Source organism: Sapajus apella, unplaced genomic scaffold (assembly GCF_009761245.1).
Source record: "Sapajus apella isolate SASKATOON/1434 unplaced genomic scaffold, GSC_monkey_1.0 scaffold14, whole genome shotgun sequence".
NCBI classification, from domain to species: domain Eukaryota; kingdom Metazoa; phylum Chordata; class Mammalia; order Primates; family Cebidae; genus Sapajus; species Sapajus apella.
Window position 1 is genome coordinate 2,450,193 of NW_022436954.1, and position 18,793 is coordinate 2,468,985.

Here is an 18,793-nt window from a genome sequence, read left to right on the forward strand (position 1 = left end):
GCGCCCGGCCTGATTTTTGTATTTTTAGTAGAGACGGAGTTTCACCATGTTGGCCAGGCTGGTCTCGAACTCCTGACCTCAGGTGATCCACCCACCTCGGCCTCCCAAAGTGCTGGGATTACAGGCATGAGCCACCGCACCTGGCCTTTACTCCTTATTCACTTCAGGTCACTGCTCAATGCCACCTCTTCACAGAGGCCTTTGACGACTACCTTGTATGAAGTAATACAGCACACGCCCCTCCCTCAATCTTCCCACCTCACTTCATTTCCTTGCCACGTGCAGTTACCGCTGTCTGATGTGTGACATGCATACGCATCCCCCGGGAGGGCAGGGACCACATCTGCTTTGGTCACTGCTGTGCCCCAGGCCTCAGGCCTTGCCTGGCACAGAGAAGGGCTCAGGACAGGTTTGGGGAATGCTCTCACTTGGCAGGCCAGCCCTGATTATCCAGGCGAAGAAGGGGGCGGCAGTCTCAAGGGTGGGGTAAGGCAGGTGGCTGAAGCCCACACTCAATTTCGAGAGGGCCCCCTCTGAACAACATAACCCCGGTGAGTCTCCCCTGAACCCGGGTAGGAGCACCGGTGTTCGTGTGGACAGGCATGCATGCGACTGTATGAATGAAGGCAGGTGACGGGCACCTCCCTGCCAGTGTGAGCGTCTACAATACCCGACCAATACGCTCTTCGGCTGGTGCTGGCCACTGGTCTCCCCTAGCTGTTTCCTGCATCTGTGGTTTTCTCTCCCCACTGCAGGGAAAACTCCGAGAGGAAGTCCTGACTCTTACTTTGCCCAAGGCTGATAGCAAAGCTGACAGTCAGTCAACAAAATCTGACTTCGGAATAAAAAAAGCCAGGCTACGCAGGGGCTGCTGCTTTATTTATTTTGAGGCTGTGTTATTCGGAGCATACAAATGCACGAGTGTTGTATCTTCTGGGAACCGGATCTTTTGTGATAACTTAGGATGTTTTCCTCTCAATCCTATTCACGGTATTTCCCTAACAGCCTGTCTTGTCTGGTGGTCACAGAGCTCAGCAGCTTTGCGCTGGCTGGGCTTGCATGGTTTATCTGCTCACCTCCTTTGACTCTGCTCTTTCTGTATCCTGATCTGTTAGACCCATCACTTCTACACAATTTGGAATTGAGTTGAGCTGTGACTTCAAAAATGAAACCCGCAATGGCAGTAAGTGGGTCTTTGTTGACTCCCCACTGCACCTGGAGTCTGCCCTCGGGTTATGCACGTGAGCGGGGGAAGCTCCGCCCTCCCAGGGGCCCCAGTGATTGAAGGAAAGGACCAGCTCAGGACTGGCTCCAGCTCCATCACTGCCACCCATTGGCACCCTCTTTGAGCCTCTGTTTTCTCATCTGCGCAACAGGGACAATGATATCCCCCTCCCACCCCCAGCTGCTGAGGAAGGGATGTGCAGGTCCTGGGCCCATCCATCACTGTCACTGGACAGTGTTATCCCCAAGGTAGAACCCTGGGCCCTTTCAACAAGCGGGCTCGCAGTAGGTGAGAGCCACCTGGGCACACCCTGGGGGCCAGCACGAGGCCACCGCTGCCCCTTCAGGAGGCAACCCAGCCGAGCCTAAGCGGGCGCCTTCCGTCTTGCCCCTGGGCCCACCGAGGATCAGCTGAAAGATGTCAACCCCATGAGGTACGGCAGGCTCTCAGAGGATGAGCCTTCACCCCAAATACTGGCCATGGTGTATCTGGCTCTCGAACTGCCTACATTCCATTTTCCATAGCTGGGCTACTCCTGGAGTCTGTGTCAAACTTGGAGCATCCAGGTTACCATGTGCCAGAGACAAACAGGCACAGGAACCAAGGGAGGCCGGGGTGACCGGGGAGGGCCAGGGTGACGTGGAAGGCTGGGTGACAGAGGAGGCTGGGGTGACCGGGGAGGCCGGGGTGACCGGGGAAGGCCAGGGTGACATGGGAGGCCGGGTGACATGGAAGGCCAGGGTGACATGGAAGGCCAGGGTGACAGGGGAGGCCGGGGTGACCTGGGGAGGCCAGGGTGACTGGAGGAGGCCTGAGTGACAGAGGGAGGCCCAGGTGACATGGGAGGCTGGGGTAACAGGGGAGGCCAGGGTGACCGGGGAAGGCCAGAGTGACATGGGAGGCCAGGGTGACATGGAAGGCCAGGGTGACAGGGGACGCCGGAGTGACCTGGGGAGGCCAGGGTGACTGGAGGAGGCCTGAGTGACAGAAGGAGACCCAGGTGACATGGGAGGCCGGGGTAACAGGGGAGGCCAGGGTGATCGGGGAAGGCCAGGGTGACATGGGAGGCCAGGGTGACAGGGGAGACAGGGTGACAGGGGAGACATGGATGAATCTGGAAACCATCATTCTCAGCAAACTGACACAAGAACAGAAAATCAAACACCGCATGTTCTCACTCATAGGCGGGTGTTGAATAATGAGAACACGTGGACACAGGGAGGGGAGCATCACACACTGGGGTCTGTTTGGGGAGTGGAGGAGGGACAGCGGGGGGTGGGGAGTTGGGGAAGGGTAATGTGGGAAGAAATGCTAGGTACCGGTGATGGGGATGGAGGCAGCAAATCACATTGCCAGGTCTTGTGTGTACCTATGCAACAATCCCGCATGATCTGCACATGTACCCCAGAACCTAAAGTACAATTAAAAAAAAAAACAAAACACGGGCGAATGCTTAGGATCCTCTATGTCAAAGCTCAAGGCTGCACCCGGGGCACCAGGTGGGACCCAGGCAGGGATGAGGCGCCATTCTGAATACTGGAGAAAAAATCAACATGCATGCCGGTGGGGGGAGACTCCAGCTCCCTGGGCAGAAAGAGGATTCTTTACCAGGTGTGTGAGTTACCTGGAGAGGGAGGATGGCTGCTGGAGGAAGTGACTGCCAATTTCACAGCTCAGAACACCACAAATGTGTTACCTTACGGTTCTGGAGGTCCAAGGCCAACACAGGCTGCACAGGTTGGCAGGACTGCCTTCCTTGTGGAGTATGGAGAACAGAATCTCCTCCTTGCCTTTTTTTTTTTTTTTTTTTTGAGACAGAGTCTCACTCTGATGCTCAGGCTGGAGTACAATGTCGCGATTTTGGCTCACTGCAACCTCTGCCTCCTGGCTTCAAGCGATTCTCCTGCCTCAGCCTCCCGAGTAGCTAGGATGGCAGGTGCCCACCACACCTGGCTAGTTTTTGTATTTTTAGTAGAGACGGTGTTTCACCATATTGGCCAGGCTGGTCTCAAACTCCTGACCTCAGGTGATTTGCCGGCCTCGGCCTCCCATAGTGCTGGGATTACAAGTGTGAGGCAGCACGCCTGGCCTGTTCCTTGCCTTTCTAGCTTCTGGAGGCCACCTGTCATCCTTGGTGGGCAGCCCCTCCCTCTCCAAAGCCAGCAGGATGGCACCTCCGGTCTCTCTCTGTTTCCATCACGCCATCACCGCCTCTGTCTCTTACATTCATGCCTCTCTCTCTTCAGGACTCTTGTGGATACACTGGGCCCACCACAATAATTCAGAGCAATTTCTTTTCTTTCTTTTCTATTTTTTTGAGACAGGGTCTTTCTCTGTGACCCAGGCTGGAGTGCAGTGGTGCGGTCACGGTTCACTGCAGCCTCCACCTCCTGGGCTCAAGCCATCCTCCCACTTCATCCTGCCGAGTAGCTGGGACTACAGGCGTGCACCACCCACCCAGCTAATTTTTTATTTTTCGCAGAGGCCAGGTCTTACTATGTTGCCCTGGTTGGTCTCAGTCCTCCTGCCTCAGCTTCAGCGCTGGGATTACAGGTATCAGCCACCATATCTGGCCTCAACGGTTTGAGTCTCAAGATTCTTAATTCAATCATACCTGCAAAGTCTCCTCTGCCATGTAAGGTAACATATTCACAGATCCTAGGGATAAGGACATGGGCAGACAATGCCGGGGAGCCATTATTCTGCCACACCAGGGAAAACGGCCTGCCCCAGAGGCAAGACCTCTGACAGTGATGTGAAAGGTTTTCCCAAAGAAATCACTGATCTCCTTGTAAGCTGACAATGAAACCACTAATCGCCTCACCCTCCACCCTCCCACCCACGTGCACCTAGAGCTGTCCGTAAGCATTAGTGTTTCACTCTTAAATAAAAAGAGAGTCTGGCTGGTTGCAGTGGCTCATGCCTGTAATCCCAGCACTTTGGGAGGACGAGGCAGGCAGATCACCTGAGGTCAGGAGTTCAAGACCAGCCTGGCCAACATGGTGAAACCCTGAATCTACTAAAAATACAAAAATTAGCCGGGCGTGCTGGTACAAACCTGTAATACCAACTATTCAGGAGGCTGAGGCAGGAGAATCGCTTGATCCCAGGAGGCGGAGGCTGCAGTGAGCTGAGATCTTGCCACTGCACTCCAGCCTGGGTGACAGAGCAAGACTCTATCGCCAAAAAAAAAAAAAAAAGTAAAATCCATTCTTATCTTATGGGTCATATAATAATGGTGGTGGGCTAGACATGGCCAGTGGACCACTGTCTGTCTGCCCACCCCTGATCTAAAAAACACACACTAAGAAAATGGTTTACTAAGTGATGGGGGCCCAGGATCCAACACGGTCAGCCGGTTTAAAATGACAGCCGCAACAAATATGGAAAAAAAACACAAGGAAACCATTTATGACCCATTCATTGAAACAGCAGAACACAGAGGGCAAGAAGGACGTGATGGTAACGATGTGAAATTTGCAAGCAGATGGAGGGAAGCTGGGAACAGTAAGACAGCTGCACTGGGACGGTATATTACCTGTCATTCCTCTCCTGCCTCCTTCAGATTCTTCTTCAACAAGGAACAGTAAAACGCCTGGCTCCTGTCACAAAATGAAATTCCACAGGCCAAGGAAGCAGCTTGGCCAGTAATTAATGTCCTAACTTCTGGCCTTAAACTGGGATGACCCCAGCTCTGATCCTTACTGTGGACCTTTGACTGTGCCAAGCCCCAGCTGTGGAACCCGAGGGGCACCGGCACCCTAGGATCGCGGCAGACAGGCGGTAAGAACACACATGCCTGCAAAGCACCCCACAGGCACTCTGCGTGGGAACGTGGGTGTGGCCAGGACTGGGGTGGCACCTCTCCTGTGGGGAACCCTCCTGGGTGTCTTGGGTGGGACTGGCGTGTTTTCCTCACCCAAGGTCCCTCCTAGGCATCTCCACTCATGACTGTTTCCTTTGTCTTAGCGCCTAGCAAGTTCTCTGTGAGCGCCACCTCAACCTCCTGCAGGGCTGGGCCTAGCCTGGTCACCTCCCCAGGCAGAGGGAGGCGGTGACAGAGCCCAATGGGCAGTGAGGGCCGGCGAGCCTTTCCACTGCCTAAACAGAGACTACCACCACACCTCCCTCCCAGCGGGAGAGTAAGGGCCAAAGGAGTCAGTTATCAAGAGTCTGGTTCAGAAGCTGGCTGCAAAGGCCTAAACCACTGCTGGTTTTTCAAGACATCCAGAGGACAGACTACCATGAGACCCCGCAGTTACACTCCTAAGTAAATGACCAGGAGAGGGCGGGCGCGGTGGCTCACACCTGTAATCCCAACACTTTGGGAGGCCGAGGCAGGTGGATCACGAGGTCAGAAGTTTGAGACCATCCTGGCCAACGTGGTGAAACCCTGTCTCTACTAAAAATACCAAAAAAAAATAGCTGGGTGTGGTGATGCATGCCTGTAATCCCAGCTGCTCAGGAGGCTGAGGCAGGAGAATCGCTTGAACAAGGGAGGTGGAGATGGCAGTGAGCAGAGATCACGTGACCACACTCCAGCCTGGGTGACAGAGTGAGAGTCCATCTCAAAAAAAAAAGTAAATAACCAGTAGAAGGAAAAAGACGTCTATGTTAAAACGTGAAAACAAATGTTCACAGCAGCAATATCACAATAGCCAGAAAATGGAAAAACCGAAATGCCCATCCCAATGAATGGATCCACAAAACGTGCTAGACGCACACAGCGGAACATGACTCAGTCTTAAAGAGCAGTGACGAGCCGACACGCTACAGCAGCCGTGACGCAGAAAGACATTCTGCCCAGTGAAGGAAGCCGGTCACAGAAGGCCATGTGTTGTACAACTCCGTGATGGGAAATGCCCTGAACTGGCAAATCCACTGAGATAAAGTAAATCAGGCTGGGCATGGTGGCTCGTGCCTATAATCCTAGCGCTTTGGGAGGCGGAGGCGGGTGGGTTGCTGGAGTTTGAGACCAGCCTGGGCAATGCGGCGAAACCCCGTCTCTACAAAAAAATACAAAAATTAACAGGGCATGGTGGTGCAATGCCTGCAGTCCCAGCTGCTCAGGAGGCTGAGGCAAGAGGATCGCTTCAACAAGGGAGGCGGAGGCTGCATGCAGTGAGCTGTGATTGTGCCATGTACTGCAGCCTGGGTGACAAAGTGAAACCTCAAAATAAACAAGAGGCCGGGTGTGGTGGCTCACACCTGTAATCCTAGCACTTTGGGAGGCCGAGGCGGGAGGATCGAGACCGTCCTGGGCAACATGGTGAGACCCCATCTCTACTGAAAATACAAAAATTAGCTGGGCATGGTGGCGGGCACCTGTAATCCCAGCTACTCAGGAGGCTGAGGCAGGAGAATCACTAGAACCTGGGAGTTGGAGGCTGCAGTGAGCCAGCACAATGGCTCACACTTGCAATTCCAGCACTTTGAGAGGCCAAGGCAGGTCTGAGACCAGGTTTCAGCCCAGGAGTCTGAGACCAGCCCAGGCAGCATGGGGAGACCCCATTTCTACAAAAAATACAAAATTAGCCAGGTGTTGGTGGCGCATGCCTGTAGTCTCAGCTACTGGCGAGGGTGAGGTGGGAGGATCGCTTCAGCCGTGATGGCACCACTCTGGTCCAGCCTGGGCAACAGAGCGAGACCCTGCCTTGAAAAAGAAAGAAAAAGTGAATCAAATCTTTCCAGAGGTCCCCAGCTGTCCTCCTCTCCTCTGTTCATTAAACAGAACCAGGTTCCCAGGCCTCCCCGGTTCCCAGGTCCACCTAGAAGAAGCACACGTCAAGGGAACAGGCTTGCTGTGACTGGTTGAGACCCCGGAACCCATCCCCTGGAGCCGCACGGCCCACCTGGAACCATAGCTGGGTTCTCCTGGCTGGGCTGATGTCAGATGTCTCCCCAGCAACCAAGGCACAGAATGCACCAGGATGTGACGACCTCTGTCAGAGAATCACACAGTTCCCCAGGAGACAAACAGGTACCGACACCTGCTATGAGACAGGTGGGCCGTGAGAGGAGGAGCTCGGCCCCGTCCGGCTGACTTGAAAAGGGCCAGGCCCAGGGCTGTGTCCACCACTGCTACAGTAAGGACAAAGCGCTCCCCCAACCCGCCCCAGGGCAGCGGCCTTCCCTGCTTCTGCTCACTGCGAGGGGCCCCAGGGAGCGCAGCAGAACCCTCTGGCAGATGCCAATCAGCCTGACATCACTAGAAAAGCCGGAATTCTGCATACGCATGCATTTCCAGGAGTGCGGGACTTCTGGGTAGCACATGTGCGTTAAACAAGAAAGAAATACAATTATTAAGAACATTTGGACAGCGCTTCCTGAGCCATTAAATCATTCGTCCCCCAAGGCAGAAGCGTGGGGATCTTCCTGGCCCTCACCCCTGCAGAGGGCCACTCTGCACGTTCTGAGGACTGAGCCCATGCATCCTCCGCAGATGCGACCCTTGGCACCCCACCTGGCCCTGTCACCTCTCAGACTATCGCTGCTGGCAGGTTTTTCCACCTCAGACACCTCCTCAAGGCAGCCACCAGAGTGATTTTTCTAAGACACAAACTGGGCCAAATTCCCTCTTCTCACTGACCACCTCTGGCTCACGCCAGCCCACAGCCACCGAAACCACACAGGCCTGGGACGGAGAAAGAACGTGGAGGGCCACAGACACACTGGGGGTCTGGCCTTTCCTTGGCACTCCTGAGAAACAGGAGCAGCCGCCATCCCATCAGCTGCCTAACTAGAAACCCGGCAGGAACTGTCCTGTTCTGATTATAGAGCCAGCATTCATCATTGGAGAAACTTTTTTTTTTTTGACTCGGAGTCTCACTCTGTCACCCAGGCTGGAGTGCAATGGCATAATCTCGGCTCACTGCAGCCTCCGCCTCCCGAGTTCAAGTGATTCTCCTGCCTCAGCCTCCCGAGTAGCTGGGATTACAGGCACGTGCCACCATGCCTAGCTGATTTTTGTATTTTTAGTAGAGACGGGGTTTCATTATGTTGGCTAGGCTGTTCTCGAACTCCTGACCTTGTGATCTGCACACCTCAGCCTCTCAAAGCGCTGGGATTACAAGTGTGAGCCACTGCATCTGGCCTTTTTTTTTTTTTGAGACAGAGTCTCACTCTGTCACCCAGGCTGGAGTGCAATGGTGCAATTTCAGCTCACTGCAACCTCTGCCTTCTGGGTTCAAGTGATTCTCCTGGCCTCAGCCTCCCAAGTAGCTGGGATAATAGGCAACCATCACAATGCCTAATTTTTTTTTTTTTTTTTTTTTTTTAGTAGAAGACAGGGTTTCATCAGGTTGGCCAGGCTGGTCTCAAACTCCTGACCTCAGGTGATCCATCTGCCTCAGCCTCCCAGTGTTGGGATTACAGGCGTGAGCCACCGCACCCGACCAAAACTTTTTTTTTAAAGTATAAACAAGAGACCAAGAATCACACCAGATCGCAAAGATGAGAGGTGTTTACAATGGCCATACAGCTTTGTGTCTTTTCTCTTTTTTTAAATTTCAGAGCCGAGGTCTCATTATGTCACGCAGGCTGGTCTGAGACTCCTAGGCTCAAGCAATCCTCCCGCGTTGGCTTCCTGAGTAGCTGGGACTTCAGGTGTGCACCACCACACCCGGCTCCATCTTTTCTATGCATATGTGTTTGGCGTAAGTTTGAGCTTGCTGGTCATGTAGCTTCATGTCCAAACTTTTGTCATTAAGCACTAACATTAAATGATTACATAATATAGTGTGATTGTAAAATGATTCTACTGGTTGCTTACAAAATACCTGTGAGGGCCGGGCACGGTGGCTCATGCCTGTAATCCCAGCACTTTGGGAGGCCGAGGCGGGTGGATCACGAGGTCAAGAGATCGAGACCATCCTGGTCAACATGGTGAAACCCCGTCTCTACTAAAAATACAAAACATTAGCTGGGCATGGTGGCATGTGCCTGTAATCCCAGCTACTCGGGATGCTGAGGCAGGAGAATTGCCTGAACCCAGGAGGCGGAGGTTGTGGTGAGCCGAGATCGCGCCATTGCACTCCAGCCTGGGTAACAAGAGCGAAACTCCGTCTCAACACAGCTTAAAAAAAAAAAAAAAACAAAAAAAAAACCTGTGAAGGGCCAGGCATGGTGACTCACACCTGCAACCCTAACACTTTGGGAGGCTGAGGTGAGAGAACCACGTAGCCCGGCAGACCAGCCTGGGCAACACAGCAAGATCCAATCTCTCCTAAAAAAAGAAATTAGCTGGGCATGGTGGCATGTGTCTCTAGTCCCAACTACTCAGGAAGCTGTGGTGGGAGGGTCACTCGAGCCTGGGAGGTCGCGGCTACAATCAGCCGTGATTGCGCCACTGCAATCCTGCCTGGGCAGAAAGCCAGACCCTGTCTCAAAAAACAAAGTATCTGCAAGGTAACTTAAAGATGACAGAGCTGCAGGCCCCAGCCTGTTTTGGCACCAGGCGCTGGTTTCATGGAAGACAATTTTCCCATGGACCGGGCGGTGGGGCGGCAGGGAAGAATGATTTCAGGATGATTCAAGCGCATTACCTGTATCATGCCCTTTATTTCCATTATTGTTACAATATAATATATAATAAAATAATTATATGATTCACCATCATGTAGAATCAGTGGGATCCCTGAGCTTGTTTTCCTGCAACTAGAAGGTCTCATCTGAGGGTGATGGGAGACAGTGACAGATCATCGCAATCGGGTCCACGCTCCCACGAGACTCTGGTGCCGCCACTGATCTGACAGGAGGCGGAGCTCACGTGAATGCAAGCGATGAGGAGTGGCTGTAATACAGATGACGCTTCTCCCGCTCACCCACCGCTCGCCTCCTGCTGTGCAGCCCAGTTCCTAACAGGTCACGGACCGGTACCCCTGGGACCTCTGTTATAGAGAAACTTCCATGTAAAGTTGGTGGATTGAACACACCCATCTACGTAAGGCCACTAAATAAACTGATGCCACAGAATCACCTAAAGGCTCAGGAACTGGGGCCTTGGGAACCCAGGAAGTTGGGTGGAAAGGAGCTGAAATAAGGAGGGTGGATGAAAGTCTTTAAAATAAGCAATCAGGTTGGGCCCAGTGGCTCACACCTATAATCCCAGCACTTTGGGTGGCTGAGGTGGGCGGATCACAAGGTCAGGAGTTTGAGGCCAGCCTCACCAACATGGTGAAACCCCATCTCTAGCAAAAATACAAAAAATTAGCCGGGCACGGTGGCACGTGCCTGTAATCCCAGCTACTAGGGAGGCTGAGGCAGGAGAGTCATTTGAACCCGGGAGGCGGAGGTTGCAGTGAGCTGAGATTGTGCCATTGCACTCCAGCCTGGGCAAAGAGCAAAAACTCTGTCTCAAAAAAAAAAAAGAAGCAATCAGTTATGGAGACAGTAAATGAACAGAGATTCCCAGGGGCTGGGGGCCGGCCTGGGAGTTGGTATTTGGTGGGGACAGAGTTTCCAGGCAGGAAGATGACAAAGTTCTGGAGACAGATGGTGGCGATGGCCGCGTGACACTGCGAGTGTAAGGGGCTCCAGGGAGTCACACACTTGGCTTCACAATGGTTAAAATGCTAAATTCCATGTGATATACAGTTTACAATTCTTATAAAACCAGCAGCAATCAGATCTTCCAATCCCATCTGCTACTCAGAGAAGCTTCCTTCTCTGCTCTGAGAAAAGACCAAATCCACAACTAGACTCTGCAGTGGGTAAAACAGAATGAGTCTGCCTGAGGCTCCTGAAGCATGGGGGGGACCCCATACTGACGTCTGTATGAACAGACTGTGACTGTAACCTGGCACATCCGGGGAAAGACCTTGGCTCCCTGGCTCAGCAGCCGGGCGGCCTCAGCGAACCCCACGGTCAGCGAGCTCTCTGCACGGTCTTGTAGGTTCAGTCCCTGGCTGATAGGAGGGGACAGCTACCAGAATCTGCAGAACGCCACCATGCAAAAGGTAGATGGAAGCCGTCTGGAATCAAAATGCTGCCGAAGAAGAAAGCATCAAACAATACAAAATCACATGTGCAGAGAGAAAAGAGTAGACGCAGCCACGCAGGGGGAGCGCTGCAAAAACGGACACGAGGGAAGAGCTCTTGGATACTGAAAGGAAAACGTATGAAGTTTTACCTTTTTTTAAATTTTATTTTATTTATTTATTTTTTTAAAGACAGGGTTTCACCGTGTTGGTCAGACTGGTCTTGAACTCCCGACCTCAGGTGATCCGCTCGCCTTGTCCTCCAAAGTGCTTGGATTACAGGCGTGAGCCACCGCGCCCGGCCGAAGTTTTATCTTTTTATTTATTTATTTATTTTTTTGAGATGGAGTTTCACTCTTATCCCCCAGGCTGGAGTTCAATGGCACAATCTTGGCTCACTGCAACCTCCACCTCCTGGATTCCAGCGATTCTCCTGCCTCAGCTTCCCAAGTAGCAGGGATTACAGGTGCATGCTGCCACGCCCAGCTAATTTTTTGTATTTTTAGTAGAGACGGGGTTTCACCATGTTGGCCAGGCTGGTCTTGAATTCCTGACCTCCAGTAATCCACCCTGCCTTGGCCTCCCAAAGTGCTGGGGTTAAAGGTGTGAGCCACCACGCCTGGCCTTGAATTTTTAAAACCTAAACAAAATGGTTGGAAAATAAGGCTGAGGAACATCGCTCATTGTTTAAAAAAGAAAGGGCCGGGCGCGGTGGCTCACGCCTGTAATCCCAGCACTTTGGGAGGCCGAGGCGGGTGGATCACGAGGTCAAGAGATCGAGACCATCCTGGTCAACATGGTGAAACCCCGTCTCTACTAAAAATACAAAAAATCAGCTGGGCATGGTGGTGCGTGCCTGTAGTCCCAGCTACTCAGGAGGCTGAGGCAGGAGAATTGCCTGAACCCAGGAGGCGGAGGTTGCGGTGAGCCGAGATTGCGCCATTGCACTCCAGCCTGGGTAACATGAGTGAAACTCCGTCTCAAAAAAAAAAAAAAAAAAAAAGAAAGAAAGAAATGGAGATAGAAAACAGGAGAAAAGAGGTAAGGCGGCCAGATGCCTGTAATCCCAGCCCTTTGGAAGGCTGAGGCAGGAGGATCACTTGAACCCAGGAGGCTGAAGCCGCAGTGAGCTATAATCACACCACTGCCCTCCAGCCTAGACCACACACTGAGACCCTGACTGAAAAACAATGGCCAGGTGCAGTGGTTCACACCTGTAATCCTAGCACTTTGGGAGGCTGAGGCAGGCGGATCACTTGAGGTCAGGAGTTCCAGACCTGCCTGACCACCAGGGTAAAACCCCATCTCTACTAAAAATATTTAAAACATTAGTCAGGCATGGTGGTGGGTACCTGTCATTCCAGCTACTCAGGAGGCTGAGGCAGGAGAATCGCTTGAACCCAGGAGACAGAGGTTGCAGTGAGCCGAGACTGCGCCACTGCACTCCAGCCTGGGCAGCAGAGTGAGACTTCAACTCAAAAAACAGCAGCAAAAACAAAAACCCAGAAACCAGCAACGTGTTCTCTCTCTTCAAGATAAAGGACGTAGGGCTGGCTCCTTCCTACCACTTCCAGCTTCTGGGGGTTCTGCATTCCTTGGCTTGTGGCTGCACCACTCCAGCCTCTGCCTCTGTTTGCAGGCAGCCTCCTGCTTTTGTTGTGTGAGTCTTAGAAGGGTGCTGTCACTGCATTTAGGGCCCATCCAGGTAATCCAAGATGATCTCCTCTCAAGAACCTTCCTTAATGACATCTGTGAAGACTCTTTTCCCAGATAAGGTCACACTGGCAGGTTCGGGGATTAGGATATGGACTTACCTCTGGGGAGGGAACCACTCAGTCCACTACCCAGGGGCAGACCAGGCATTTGATTCTGGAGGTGCTGCACTGGCCCACCTACTAAACATCCCAGTGGGCATGTGAGTGGTATTAGGAGTGTGAGGAGGGGTCAAAGCTGAAGATACTCAGTTGGCACCCAGGGCTGCGAGGCTGGGGACCGAAGCTCAGGTCCGGTGCCTAGAAGCAGAGCCCGAGCCGGGGCATGCTACTTACTGGGCGACTCCCAGGCTGGGTGCTGGGGAGCTACGCAAAGACGGGGTCCCAGCAGAGGACAAGGTCAGCCTGACCTCACCACAGCCCCGATGACTAATTTCAATTCAGGGTTGGTCCCCACTTTGAAGCAAGCACCTGTAGCAGGAGCGGCTGCGGGAAACGGATCTCTTGGACACTGAATACAGGAGGAAGGAGTTTATTCGGCCGGGAGCAAGGTGGCATAGTTACCTAACAGCCAAGCTCCCCTAACAAAGGAAGTTTCCATCTTTATATAGGCTTATACTTTAGATGTTACACGTGGAAGAATCATAGGTTTATAGCTTAACATATGAAAAGGGTTTCAGTTTACGGTCTTAGGAATGAAAAGGGGACGTTGGTCTGAGATGCCTGGGTCTCCCTCTTCACACCGGCCTCTCAAATCTCCATGTCCACTGTGCTCTGTCCAAATTCCTGAGCCACAGAACCCATGAATGTGATAAGTGGCTGTTTTGTAGCATGGCATTTTGGGTAGATGTGTTATGTAACCATAGTAACTGGAACAGACTTTTTCTTTCCTCTGATGAATCAGAAAGCCCTGCCTCACCATCCAGTTTCATAGTGTGAGCCTGGCTCAGATCCCACCTCGGAATGGGCTGTTTTTGTCCCTTTTGCCCATAGGAAAAAAGCTCCAGGCTGCCCGTGCTCTTGACCAGACAAGGACCCTAGCAGGTCCACAGCATCCCCTCCTTGGCCAGCCGTTTCATTCATTTTTTATTTTTTTATTTTTTATTTATTATTTTAAAAACCGAATTTCACCATGTTGGTAAGGCTGGTCTTGAACTCCCGACCTCAGGTGATCCGCCTGCCCTGGCCTCCAAAGTGCTTGGATTACAGGTGTGAGCCACCATGCCCGGCCCTTTTTTTTTTTTTTTTTTTTTTTTTTTTTGGTTTTTGGTTTTAAGACAGAGTCTTGCTCTGTGGCCCAGGTTGGAGTGCAGTGGTGTGATCTTGGCTCACTGTAACCTCCACCTCCTGGGTTCAAGCAATTCTCCTGCCTCAGTCTCCCGAGTAGCTGGGATTATAGGCATGTGCCACCACACCTGGCTAATTTTGTATTTTTAGTAGACAAAGGGTTTCACCATGTTGGCCAGGCTGGTCTTGAACTCCTGACCTCAGATGATCCGTTAGTCTGGGCCTCCCGAAGTGCTGGGATTACAAGGATAAGCCACTGTGCCCAGCCAGTCCTGTCTCGCTCTGTGGTCTGGAATACTGAGGTGTTTATCTCCAGTGTGTGGCTATACGTTTTCAAAACTCTTTCCACTTTGGCAGAGTCAGAGACAGGTCGAGGGCCATGCCTCTAAGCGTAAACTTGCAATGTTGCCATGACCAGAAGACCATCCTCATAATGGGGATGGGAGGAGCCTGTGGTATTGGCATAAGGATGGACAGATTGATGGCACAAAATTGAGAAGCCAGACACACACCGCTCCATTAATACTCAAATGATATTTAACAAGATGTCAAGGCAATTCCATGAAGAAATGAGATTCTTTCAACAATTGCTGGGACAAAAGGAGATCCCTATGCAACCAACCAAACCAACCAACTAACCAAACCAACCAACCAACCAACCAACCAATCAAACCCAGCAATCAACCAAACCAACAAACTAACCAACCAAACAACCAACCAAGCAACCCAACCAACCAAATCAACCAAATGAACCAACCAACCAAAGCAAACCAACAAACTAACCAAGCCAACCAACCAAACCAAACCAACCAACCAAATCAAACCAACAAACCAACCAATCAACCAACCAAACCAACCAACCAACCAAACCAACCAGACCAACCCAACCAACCAAACAAAACCAACCAACCAAGCCCAACCAACCCAACCAACCCAACCAACCCAACCAACCAACTAACCAACTAACCAACCAAACCAACCAAGCCAACTAAACCAACCAACCCAACCAACCAACCAAACCAACCAAAGAAACCAACCAACCAACCCAACAAACCAAATCAACCAGCCAAGCCAACCAACCAAACCAACCAAACCAAACCAACAAACCAAATCAACCAGCCAAACCAACCAACTAAACCCACCAATCAAACCAACCAACCAACCTTAGGCCCTTGCCTTACACCATACACAAAAATTAACTCAAGGTGGATCACAGATTTGAACGTCAGATCAAAACCTGTAAAATGTCTAAAACATAGGACAAACCCTTGGTGATCTTAATTTAGATACAGACATGTTAGACACAACACCAAAGGCACAGCCATAAAAGAAAAAAAAATAGATAAACTGGACTTTGTAAAATTCAGATCTTTTACACTTCCAAAGATAGTATTAAGGAAATAAAAACATAACCCAAAGATTTGGGAGATAATATTTGCGTATCACACATCTGATTGTTGGGTACCAGCCCCACCCCATACGTGGGTGCCCTTAGTCCCAGCGATGTTGAGGGATTGAGAAAAGGAAATAGACAGAGACGTGAGAGTAGAATTTACAGCACGGGTCCAGGGCACCGTCGCAAGCGTGGGAACTGTGTTGGCCCAGAGCTCTGGGCTCCAAACACTTTTATTATGTGCACAATCTCATTGATCGTACGGGCGTGGAAGGGGAAGGTGAAGGAGTGGGTAAGATAGCCAGGCAGAGAGCACTTGAGATCCTTCTAAGACATGCTAAACTAGTACTCTGAGTTTACTACCAATTGTTATTAGGGTGCAGCTGCATCAGAAGTACAGCGGATGAGGAGCCACCCAGTCTGACCACGCCCAATGCATCAAGGGGCTTTTACCTCCCTAGCATTGAGGACATAGAGCAATTGGAAGGTTGCCTCCCTTCTCAGACATCTTTGCATAAGCCTTCTTCATGAGGCCCTTACACAGTCTCCATGTTGAGAAGGCATTTGCAGGCCGGGCATGGTGGCCTGTAATCCAAGCACTTTGGAGGCCAAGGCGGGTGGATCACCTGAGGTTGGGAGTTCAAGACCAGCCTGACGAACATGGTGAAACCCGTCTTAAAAAACAAAAAAAAAGAGAAGGCATTTGCAGGACCAGAGCAGTGTTCCGTGCTCTGCAGCCGCCCTGAGGTGTTCCCAGTGTCACTGCACACTCGGATGGTCTTTAACTTAGGCTTCCTGTTGCCGCTTGATTTCTAACTAACTGCACCAATAATATAGCTTAGTTTGGTGTATAAACTTCAGTGCACTGTGAGTCAATCAAGCTTATAATTATTTAGCTAGAATTAACATAGGTCTCCCCCTGGCCATCTTGACCCACATCTGATCAAAAAGACTTCTATCCAGGCTATATTAAGATATCTTTTATTTTGGTGGGAGGGGAACAGTCTTGCTCTGTTGCCCAGGCTGGGGTGCAGTGGCACAATCTTGGCTCACTGCAACCTCTGCCTTCTGGGTTGAAGAGATTTTCCTGCCTCAGCCTCCTGAGTAGCTGGGCCTACAGGCGTGTGCCACCATGCCCAGCTAATTTTATTTATTTATTTATTTATTTGAGACAGTCTCACTCTATTGCCAGGCGTCAGGCTGGAGTGCAGTGGTGCAATCTCGGCTCACTGCAACCTTCGCCTCCTGGGTTCAAGCAATTCTCCTGCCTCAGCCTCCTGAGTAGCTGGGACTACAGGCGCCCACCATCACGCCCAACTAATTTTTGTATTTTTTAATAGAGACTGGGTTTCACCACGTTGGCCAAGGTGGTCTCGATCTCTTGGTCTCGTGATCCGCCCGCCTTGGCATCCACCCACCTCAGCCTCCCAAAGTGTTGGGATTACAGGTGTGAGCTACCACGCCCGGTCAATTTTTTAATTTTTAGTAGAGATGGGGTTTCACCATGTTGGCCAAGATGGTCTTGATCTCTTGACCTCATGGTCTGCCCACCTCAGCCTCCCAAAGTGCTGAGATTACAGGCATGAGCCACCACGCTCGGCCTAAAGATATCTTGTATCTCAACAATATAACACTTCAACTCATCTTAAAAATGAGCAAAAGACTTGAACAGAAATTTCACCAAAGGGCCAAGCTTGGTGGCTCACGCCTGTAATCCTAGCACTTTGGGGGGCTGAGGCAGAAGGATGGCTTAAGCCCAGGAGTTTAAGACCAGCCCAGGCAACAAAGCAACACCCTGTCTCTATGAAAAGAATAATGATAAAATAGGCCAGGTATGGTGGCTCACACCTGCAACCCCAGCACTTTGAAAGCCAAGGTGAGCAGACTGCTTGAGCCCAGGAGTTTGAGATCAGCCTGGGCAACATGGTGAAACCCCATCTTTACCAAAAAGCCATGAGCTAGGTGTGGTGGCATGCGCCTGTAGTCCCAGTTACTCAGGGAGGCTGAGGTTGGAGGATCCCTTGAGCCTAGGAGGTCGAGATTGTAGTGAGCCATATTTCTGCCACTGCACTCTAGCCTGAGCTACAAACTAAGACCTGTCCCTGCCCACCCCAAAAAAAAGGAAAAAAAATTATCAAAGGAGATATCTAAATGTCTTGTAGGTGCGTGAAAAGGTTGCTCAGCATCCTCAGTCTTCAAGAAAATGCAAATTAAAACTATGCTGAGATCATACAACATACCCACTAACATGGCGATAATAATAATCAGCCAATACCAAATGTTGGCATGACAGAGGAACTGGAACCCTCATACACAGCTGGTAGGAATGTAAAACGGCATAACCTCTCTGGAAAACCTTAGTAGTTTCTTAAATAAATAAACTTAACATCATAGGACGCAGCAATTCCACTTCTAAGAATCTACCCAAGAAAAATGAAAATGAATGTTTTCACAGAGGGACTTGAACCATGAATATTCACAGCAGCCTCATGGGTCACAACAGCCAAAAAGTGGCAGCAATCTGAATATCCAGTAGATGAATGGACACACTAGATGGGGATATCCGTACAATGGGTCATTGACTGATAAGAAGAAGGAAGCACCGACATGTGCCACCACACAGGCGAACCTCAAAACCTCATGTGAAGTAAAAGAGCCCAGATGCGAGGGACTGGATACAGACGTTCTTTTTCCTTTTTTATTTGAGACAGAGTCTCGCTCTGTTTCCCAGGCTGGAGTACAATAATGTGATCTCGGCTCACCACCACCTCTGCGTCCCAGATTCAAGTGATTCTCCTGCCTCAGCCTTCTGAGTAGCTGGGATTACAGGCACGCACGACCACGCCCGGCTAATTTTTGTATTTTTAGTAGAGACGGGGTTTCACCATATTGGCCAGGATGGTCTCGAACTCCTGACCCCGTGATCCGCCTGCCTTGGCCTCCCAAAGTGCTAGGATTACAGGCATAAGCCACCCAGCCCGGCTGGATGTTCTTGACTTATGATGGGAATATGTTCCCCACAAATCCAGGGACTGAAAATACCACAAATCGAAAATGCTTTCAATACACCTGACCTCCTGGACATCATAGCCTAGCCTAGCCTTCCCTACACACGCTCAGAACACTTACTGAGTACAGTCCTCTAACACAGAGCCTATTTGATCATAAAGTATTGACTTTCTCATGGAATTTACGGAAT

At 51.0% G+C, this 18,793-nt stretch overlaps 1 long non-coding RNA gene across 1 annotated transcript; it reads right to left on the bottom strand.

Moving 5' to 3' along the window:
* Positions 1–8,735: 8,735 nt before the first annotated feature.
* Positions 8,736–9,412, bottom strand: LOC116554371. Its single transcript, XR_004270192.1, has 2 exons — positions 9,331–9,412; positions 8,736–9,003 (listed from the first exon to the last, which is right to left on the bottom strand). It is a non-coding gene; the product is annotated as an uncharacterized LOC116554371 (long non-coding RNA).
* Between the last annotated feature and the right edge of the window lie 9,381 nt (positions 9,413–18,793).